A 10,192-nucleotide genomic window follows, 5' to 3' on the forward strand; every position below is an offset into this window, starting at 1 on the left:
ACGTTCCATGCCAATGAAAAATATACAGCGCGTCAGAGGCCAGACGGAGGTGTCTATGTGGAAGGAGAACATTAGAAGCGGGTAACATGTTCCACTGAGTGGCAGGAAGTCTCCTAGCAAAAGAATGAGCACAGAGTGGAGATGACGGAAGAAGATCTCAAAGCGTTTCCAAGATCAAATTCATTGGGGTGCAGGTGTGATGGGATGAAGCTGAGGCTTTTGCTGAGGGCAGATCATTCGGTGTCAGGGAGGGGAAGGCCAGAGTGCATCGTGAATACATGGTAAATGGTGAAATCTGAAGGTGAGAAAGTGTTGAAGGGAAGCGAAGTGAAGGTAGGATCCAGAGGGTCTTGGTATCCTTATGTAGGAGAAGGTTGCAATCCTTCACACCCGAACAGAAGATAACAAAAATAAGTTTTTGTTCAAGTGCTGAATGAGGCAAAGACTGAGCTGAAACTGTGGAGTATAAACACTTTGTGATTGAAGAATTAGTGATTCTTCACAGAAAATCGACAGTGTCCATGGTGAATGGCGTTCAGAGGAGACCCTAGAGATTTTTAAAAATTAATTTATGGGAACTGGGTGTCGTTGGCTACACCTGTATTTATTGCCCCTCCCTAGTTGCCCTTGAGAAGATGGCGGTGAACTGCCGTCTTGAACCGCTGCAGTCCATATGGTTTAGTAGTGCAGTGCTGATAGGCAGGGTGTTCTCGGATTCTTATGGAGCGACAGGAACGGCGACATGTTTCCAAATCAGGCTGGTAAGTGGCTTGGAGGGGAACTTCCAAGTGGTGGTGTTCCCATGTATCTGCTGCCCTTGTCCTTCTTCATGGTCATGTGTTAAGAAAGTGCTGCCAAAAGAGCCTTGGTAAGTTTCTGCAGTGCATCTTGTAGATGGTACACACTGCTGCTGCTGTGCGTTGCTGGTGGAGGAGTGAATGCTTGTGCATGTGGTGCCAATCAAGGGCACTGCTTTGCCCTGGGTGTTGTCAAGCTACTTGAGCGTTGTTCGAGCTGCATTCATCCAGGTAAGTGGAGAGTATTCCATCACACCCCTGACTTGTGCCTTTTAAGACGGTAGACAGGCTCTGGGGAGTCAGGAGGTGAGTTACTCACCAGAGGATTCATAGCATCTGACTGCTGTTGCAGCCACAGCATTTATATGGCTGGTTCATTTCACTTCCTGGTCAATGGTAACCCCCCAGGACGTTGATGTTGGGGGATTCAGAAATAGCAATGTCATTGAAAGTCAAGGGGTGTTGGTTAGATTCTCTATTGTTGGAGATGGTCATTGCTTGGTAATTGTGTGGCGTGAATGTTACTTAACACTTATCAGCCCAGACCTGGACATTATCCAGGTCTTGCTTCATTTGGACATGGACTGCTTCAGTACCTGAGGAGTCACGAATGGTGTTGAACATTGTGTAATCATCAGTGAACATCCTCACTTCTGACCTCTTGATGGAAGGAAGGTCATTGATCAAGCAGCTGAAATGGTTGGGCCTAGGGCACTACCCTGAGGAACTCTTGCAGTGCTTCCCCGGAACTGGGATGTCTGACCTCCAACAACCATAACCATCTTTCATTGTTCTAGGCATGACTCCAACCAGCTGGGAGTGTTTCCATTGACTTCGGTTTTGCTAGGGTCCCTTGATGCCACACTTGGTCAAATGCTGCCTTGATGTCAAGGGCAGTTATTCTCACCTCACTTCTGGTGTTCAGCTTGTTGTCCATGTTTGAACCAAGGCTGTAATGAGGTCAGGAGCTGAGTGACCCTGGCAGAATCAAACTTGGCATCAGTGAACAGGCTATTGCTGAGTAAGTGCTGCTTGATTGCACTGTTGGTGACCATTTTCCATCACTTTACTGATGGCCGTGAGTAGACTGATGAGGCGAAAATTGACCAGGATGGATTTGTCCTGCTTTTTGTGTGCAGGACATACCAGGGCAATTTCCCATATTGTCGGGTAGATGCCAGTGTTGTAGCTGTACTGGAACCGCTTGGCTAGGGGCGGGGCAAGTTCTGGACCACAAGCCTTCAGCACCATAGTCGGAACATTGTAAGGGCCCATAGCCTTTGTACTATCCAGCGCCTTCAGCCGTTCCTTGATATCACGTGGAGTGAATCGAATTGGCTGAAGACTGGCACCTGTGATGCTGGGGGTCTCTGGCAGAGGCCGAGATGGATCATCCTCTTGGTGCTTCTGGCTGAAGATTACTGCGAATACTTCAGCCTTATATTTTTCCCTGATGAACTGCACTCCCCCATCATTGAGGATAGGGATATTTGTGGAGCCTCCTCCTCCAGTGAACTATCTAATTGTCCACCACCAGTCACGATTGAATGTGGCAGGACTGCAGAGCTTAAATCTGATCCATTGGTCGTGGAGTGACTTACTTCTTTTGCTACTTATGATGTTTAGTCCTCTGTAGTAGCTTAAGTAGGTTGGCACCTCATTTTCAGGTGTGCCTGGTGCTGCTCCTGGCATGATCTCCTGCATTCTTCATTGAACCAGTGTTATCCCCTATCTTGGCGTTGGTGGCAGAATGGGGAATATGTCGGTCCATGAGGTTAGAGATCATGGTTGAGTACCATTCTGCTGCTGCTGATTGCTCACAATGCCTCATGGTTGCCCAGTCTTGAGTTGTTAGACCTGTTCGAAATCTAACACATTTAGCACAGTGGTAGTGCCACATATCACAATGGAGGATATCCTCAGTGCGAAGGTGTTACTTCATCTCCAACGACTGTGCAGTGACGATTCCTACCAATACTGTGATGGACAGATGCATCTGTAGCAAGCAGGTTTGGGAGTATTAGGTCAATTATGATTGTCCCTCTTGTTGGTTCCCTCACCACCTGCCGCAGACCCATTCTAGCAGGGAAGTCCTTGAGGACTCGGCCAGCTCGGACTGTGGTGGTTCTACTGAGCCACTCTTGGTGATGGACATTGAAGTCCCCAATCCAAAGTACATTTTACACCCTTATCAGTGGTTCCTCCAAGTGCTGATTCATCAGCTGAGGTTGGGGTTTGTGACACGTGATAATCAGCAGGCGGCTTCCTTGACCACCTTTGACCTGTTGGCATTAGACTTCATGGGGGTCGGAATAAATGTTGACGACTTTCCGGGCAACTCCCTCCAGACTCTATACCAATGCACCGCCACCTCTGCTGGGTCTGTCCTGCCGATGGGATAGGACATACCCAGGGATGGGGAAGGCAAGGTATGATTCCGATGACTATTTCAGGCTGTTGCTTGACTAGTCTGTGTTGCAGCTCTCCCAATTTTGACACAGGCCCCTAGATGTTAACAAGGAAGATTTTAATGGTCGACAGGGTTGGGCTTAGATACGAATTAGAAGCAGGAGTAGACCATTCGGCCCACTAAGCCTTGTGGCTGATCTGATTGTAACCTTAATCTCACAATCCTGCCTACCCCCGATAGGCTTTCACCCCATTTGCCATTGTCGTTTCTGGTGCCTATTACCATGCCTTTTCATTCCTTGTTATTGACTTTTTATCAGTTGGATACAATTGAGTGACCTGCTATGCCATTTCAGAGTGAACCACATTGCTGTGGATCTGGAGTCATATGTAGGCCAAACCAGTAGAGAAACCAGATGGTTTTCTACGTTAATTAGCAATAGTTTCATTAGACTTTTTAATTCCAGAGTTCTATTGAATTCCAGTTCCACTATCTGCTCTGGTACGATTCGAGCCCGTGTATGCGGAGCACTGTCTCTAGGTTACTAGCCCAGTGACAATACTACAAGCCACCACCAATGTGAGCTAACATGGAAGACAGGCAAATGCGTTCGCTGGCAGCAGTTCAATGGGAATGGGGTCATTGGAGCTCGGAGGAAGATCCTGAGATCCAATCTCAGTAAAAAGCTGCAGCAAATACGGTGACAACAGCACAGCTGGAATTCAGCTTAGGCGAAAGCCAATTTCTGACCAGGACACGGCAAAGTAGCAGAATAAAGCTCAGAGACCAGCTGTGCAGTGAAATATTGTTCTGCCCATGAATTTATAACAAGTGACCTTAAACTTGAAGCGATTGTGTGGAAGAGCAGAGTCACGGCAGCAAATCAACACTCGGGGTGATATTGGAAATCCGTGGGGTCGTAAAGTCGTGGAATCACATTTGCCGACTGTTATATGACAGGGCGGATATTCTGTAACATTGAAGTCAATGAAAGTGAATATCGGGCGGAGAGCATTTAGTCTCGCTAATGTCCCCAACCTTTTCAGCATCCAAAGTATTATAATTGTGTATGGATCAGACATGCTTTATTTGAATGGTCGCAAAGATCGAGAGGCTAAATGCTCCGCTTCCAAAATACCACACCGAGCTCGCTCTGTTTATCGGCATAAGTGTTGCCTTTCAGGTGAGATGTTAAACCAAGGTCTTATCTGCTTCAAGCTATGTTTCGGAGGCGACAGGAAAGAGAAGCAGGGGAGTTATCCTTCTGTCCTCAAAAGAACGCCAAAGAGAATTTAGCAGTTTATTAGTTTTACATTCTCTCTGTGGATCTTGCTGCATGTAAAATGGCTACTGCACTTGCGGAAATTCATTGCGGGTGGTAAGTTTCTGGGATGGGTTGAGACCCTGTCTGAACGCAAGTCTTTCATTGTTACAAAGCACACCACTGCTGACAGAACCTCAGTGCTGCAGGAAACAATACCCCAATAAAAAAATAAACCGATGACTGTCTTTGAAAGGTTCGCTGTGACGCCTGCAACTGATTGAAACCCTTTTGACACAGGTGGAAACCGTGCACACGCGCAATGACTGCGATGGCGTCATGAAAACATGGATAAATGAAAATCTATAACTTTAACCGGACACTGGTGAGACCACATCTGGAATACTGTGTACATATTGGTCTCCTTATTTAAGGAAGAATGTAAATGCATTAGAAGCAATTCAGAGAAGGCTTACTAGACTAATACCAGGAATAGGCAAGATATTTTATGAGGAAAGATTGGACAGACTAGGTTTATGTCCGCTGGAGTTTAGAAGATTAAGAGGCGACTTGATTGAAAGATCCTGAGTGGTCTTGATAGGACGGATGTGGATATGATGGTTCCGATTGTGGGAGGATCTGGAATGAGGGGTGTCTGTTTAAAAATAAGGAGCCGCCCATTTCAGACAGATGAGAAGATTTTTTTTTCACAGAGGGTAGTGAGTCTTTGTAACTCCCGTCCTCAAAAAGCAGTGGAAGCAGAGCCTTTGAATGTTTTTGAGGCAGAGATGGATAGATTATTGATAAAGGAGGGGGTGAAATATTTCCGGGGGTCGCCTGGATGTTACGGTCAGATCAGCCATGATCTGTATTGAATGACAAAGCAGTCTCGAAGGGCAGCTCAGTCGCAAGGTTTTGGGTTCAAGTCCCCCTCCAAAACCTGAGCCCTAAAATCAAAGCTGACACTCCGTGCAGCACTGATGGAGTGCCACATTGTCAGCGATAACGTCTTTCAGATGAGATGATAAACTGGGGTTGCATGTGCCTGCTCTTGTTAATGAGAAGGTTCACTGGCACCATTTCAAAGAAGAGCAATGAGTTATCCCCGGTGTCCTGGCCAAAATTTATCCCTCAATCAGCATCACCTCAACTTTTTACAATTTATATAAATGACTTGGATGAAGAACTCAAAAGTAAAGTTGCTAAATTTGCTGATGATACAAAATTAGGTCGGAAATTCATTTGTGAAGAGGACATAAGGGCACTACAAGAGACCATAGGTATGTTAAATGAATGGGTTAATATCTGACAAATGGAGGGCGCTGCTCCTGAATTGAGCTTTATCTGCTCAAACTGACATTTAAAAGGACATGCATTTATATAGCCCTTCAAGCTGCTTTATAGCATCTTTGAAGCACGGTCATTTTTGAAAGGCAGGAAACAACTAATTTTATACAAAGCAACTCGCAAAAATAACAATGTGATAATGGTCAGACATTCAGTGTTGTCATTGGTCAAACGAACATACAAACTATGACCTGGGGATAGCTAGCTGCTCTTCTTTGAAAAGGTGCTATGTGACCTTTGCCACCCACCAGAGCAAGCACATGTAGCCTCAGTTTACCATCTCATCCAAAAGACGACACCTCTGACAGTGTGGCACTCCCTCAGAACTCCATGGACTGTCATTGACTCCTAGTTCGTATGTTCATTTGAACAGTGACAATGGCGATTGTCACATTGTAATTTGTGTGTGAGTTTGCTTTGCACAAAATTAGTTGCCGTGTTTCCTACAACAATGACCACGCTTCAAAGTTACTTCTTTGTCTATAAAGTGGCATGAAGTAGTATATAAATGCAAGACTTTTTAATGTAAGTTTGAGCAGATAAAGTTCATTTCCGGAACTAGAAAAAAATCTCGAGATATTCAAACGCTGTGTCTGGGGGTTTGGGACCTGTGGATTCACATCTCAGGCAGTGCTCCACCCACAACGAGTGCCTGAAAAAGAGGCTGCACATCACAGAGTGTCTGAACAGGACTATGGGACAGACCAGTGGAAAACGGGAGGGGATTAAATCACATTCCGATTGGGATTAGTATTGAACTGTGTCCTCCTACAGGGAGATCATTCCTGCCAATCCAGAAGGGAGAAAACACAGGGTGTGACCCGTGTCACAACTCACTGGGGATAGTGCGCTGTATAATCAAGCCCCACTGCGCCCTGGGCCACGACAAATGTGAAAAGCTTGATCAAAGCACCAAATTTCCCCAATTCTACCTACCTGTTTAATTTTGGTTAACAGAATACGAGCACCGGGTTAGTAAACTTAATAAGTAAATAACTGTTTGTTAAACAAATTGACTTTAACAAGTGGTAAAAGAAAGAAATATGAACTGTTAACTTCTAACTCTATAACTTAAACTCTACCCCTTCTGAAATCCCACATACACACAACAAGATATAAAAGACAGACAAAACCTGGATTTTAAGGGTGGGATAAAACAGTTCAATAGCACCAATCCGGAGTACAGGATTCCACGCACTGATTTTAATTGATCTCTTCCAAATTCCCCTCAGTTCTCTGTTGATGACATGAGGTCGCCTTCCAGCACTTTCAGTCATTCGTTCATTGGTTGAGAACTTGCTTTTTCATGTTTTTAATGATGATTTTCCCTTTTACCTCTTTACAGGTTTTTTTTTAGAGAGAGCAGGTTACAGAGATATGAGTAAAAATCCAGCCAGCTATTCTTGTAGAATTAATGGAATCTTACACACAAAGAGAAAGAAGTTTTAGGTGTTTTGTATTTCCAGGCTAATTTTCTGTTGCATGGCTACCACACAAAACCTGGTCACCTCTTCAGGAGCCAATTAAAATATTATGGTGAGACGTAAGTCCGGGACTCCTTTCCTGCACCAAACAGTCTTTCATGGCGCACTCTGTTCCAGGATAGCAACATTTGAATATATTTCTCACCCTGTTCCAGTAGACATATCTTTCAAACTGCAGCCATTGTAGTTTTAAATCCACAGTCCAACATAAATGCAGAAAAATAAAAATGTTAGAGTTAAGTAAAAATTTCTATATAAGGTTTCTATTTCTGTGTTCTTAGTAAAATTAAGGGTTAGCAGAATTTTCCAGGCAAACCTTGTTGGCCATAAAGGTCCGTGTCAGCAGAGTTCTCCAGACATACCTTGGGAGTCATAACATATTAACGGTTTGGGAGACAGAACGGAGTTGAAGATAAACAGAAAAGGATGAGAACAGCTGGTACCAGGACGAGTCAGGCTAGGACAAGATAAGGGGAGCTTTACTTGAATAAGGGAAAACATGTACATGGGACAGGGCAACACCTGCTTATTATGTGATTATGTATTGACAAAGATTGGAATTCAAATAATGTACTGTCTACGTGACCAATAGGGTATAAAAATGTTGGCTTTCTTGTAATCAGTAGAATTCTGCGTTAGGCAGACTAAGACAGTTTCTCCCTGCGTTTGCTTGAATAAACCAATCGTTAAACTATATCTGAGTCTCCTGTGGTCGATCCTTAGATGCTACCACTTCCTGCTCGAAAGAATCCCGTCTCGGAACTGAGACATAAACAGACATTTTATTAAGGTTGTAAAAATACAGAGCAAAGGGGGAAGGGAAGAGAAGAGGCCAATGTTGATTTGAAATAAATAACTTGTTTTATTGCAGAGATATTCTGTGTTTCTATTGTGAAAAATGTTCCACATGTTCCACAATCAGGAACATCCGTGTCTATTTTTATTGTTACTGTCTGGATGTTAAGCATCGCCTGGAAAGAAGCTGCATAGGAAGGTAAACCTCATGTATGGGCCCCGACACCCCTTACGCAGCCCAGCGGAATTTCCTTATATTCATTTCAAGGGGAGGAAAATCTGGGCAGTTCCTGTCATTGGCGATAATCCTTCCCGCCGGACGGAATTCTACTCAATTTTGGAAAATACTCTCGCCTGTCATCAGCATGGGGAGAGTTCTGTCATTATCTTTAAAATAAGAGCGAGGTCATTCAGGGGTGAAATCTCGAAGCATTTTTTTAACGAAGTGCAAGTGCTGTTTTGGGGGGAGGGGTGTTTAAACTAATTTGGCAGGGGGATGGGATACATAGTGGAGGCACAGGAGGGGATGATGCAAAGCCAAATTTGGAAAAGAAACGAAGTCAGTCTGGAAGGAAGAGCAAATATAGACCTGTTAAGGCAAGGGAATAATGCAAGGCTGGATTGCCTCTATTTTAACCAAAGTATCCTTACAAGGCATATGAATTGAGGACGTTGATTAACACATAGGAATATGATATTGTTGCTATCACAGAGGCATGGTTGAGGGGAGGGCAGGACTGGTAACTCAATATTCCAGGGTTTAGAATCTTCAGACGTGACAAGGGGGATGGAAAGAGGAGGGAGCATTGCACTATTGGTCAAGAAGCCTATTGCTGCAATGAGGAGGGATGGCATCTTAGAAGGTTCCTCAAATGAGGGCAAATGGGGAGAACGTAAAAACAAAAAGAGGGCAATCACTTTGCTGGGAGGCCTCCAAATAGTCAGGGGAGATAGAGAAGCAGATATGTAGGCAAATCTCAGAGAAGCAAAAGATAATAGGGTATTAAGGGTAGGGGACTTCAACCATATTAACTCGGATAGTGCTAGAGTGAAAGGTTTAGAGGGGGCAGAATTTTTAAAGTGTATCCAGGAGAGCTTTCTGAGCCAGCACATAGAAAGTCCTACTAGAGAAGGGCGAGGAAAGAAGCCGGGCAAGTGATAGAAGTGTCAGTGGGGGAGCATTTCGGGGATAGTGACCATAACTCTGTAAGATTTAAGGTAGTTATGGCAAAGGGAAAATATGGGCCGGAAATAGAGGTCCTGAATTGAGGGAAGGCCTATTTAAATGTAATAAGACATGACCCGGCCAAAGTGAGTCGGAGGAGCTCCATGTTGCAAAGTCTACTTGTTACAAAGTGGGAGTCATTCAAAAAGGAAATAGTGAGAGTTCAGGGCCAACATGTTCTCGTGAAGATGAAGGGTAGGACCAACAAGTCTCGGGAATCCTGGATGTCAAGGGATATAAGGGATTGGATAAGGAAAAATAAAGGAGGCTTATGGCAGATACAGAGGGCTTAAAACAGCAGAAGCCCCAGAGGAGTGTAGAGGGATACTTAAATAAGTAATTAGGAGAGCGAAGAGGGGACACGAAGAAACACTCGCAGGCAAGGCAAGGGGAAATCCCAAGGCACTTTATAAATATATTAACGGCAAGAGGATAACCAGGGAAAGAGTAGGGCCCATTAGGGACCAAAGTGGCACTCTGTGCGTGGAGCCGGAGGACTCAACATTAAAGGTTTTAAATGATTACTTTCCATCTGTGTTCATTATGGAGAAGGACGATGTAGGTGTAGAAATCGGGGAGGGGGACTGTGTACTTGTACAAATTAACATTGAAAGAGAGGAGGTATTAACGGTTTTAGTGGGCTTAAAAGTGGATAAATCCCCAGGCCCAGTTGAGATGTATCCCAGGCTGCTATGTGCGGCAAGGGAGAAGATTGCAAGGGCTCGAACACTAATTTTCAAACCCTCTCTGGCCGCAGGAGAGGTGCCAGAGGGCTGCAAGTCAGCGAATGTGATAACTTTATTCAACAAAGGTAGTAGGGATAAACCAGGTATCATGAATCTATTAATGTACATAAAATTTGGGAAGATATTT

This window comes from Cetorhinus maximus, unplaced genomic scaffold (genome assembly GCF_964194155.1).
Source record: "Cetorhinus maximus unplaced genomic scaffold, sCetMax3.hap1.1 HAP1_SCAFFOLD_350, whole genome shotgun sequence".
NCBI lineage: Eukaryota > Metazoa > Chordata > Chondrichthyes > Lamniformes > Cetorhinidae > Cetorhinus > Cetorhinus maximus.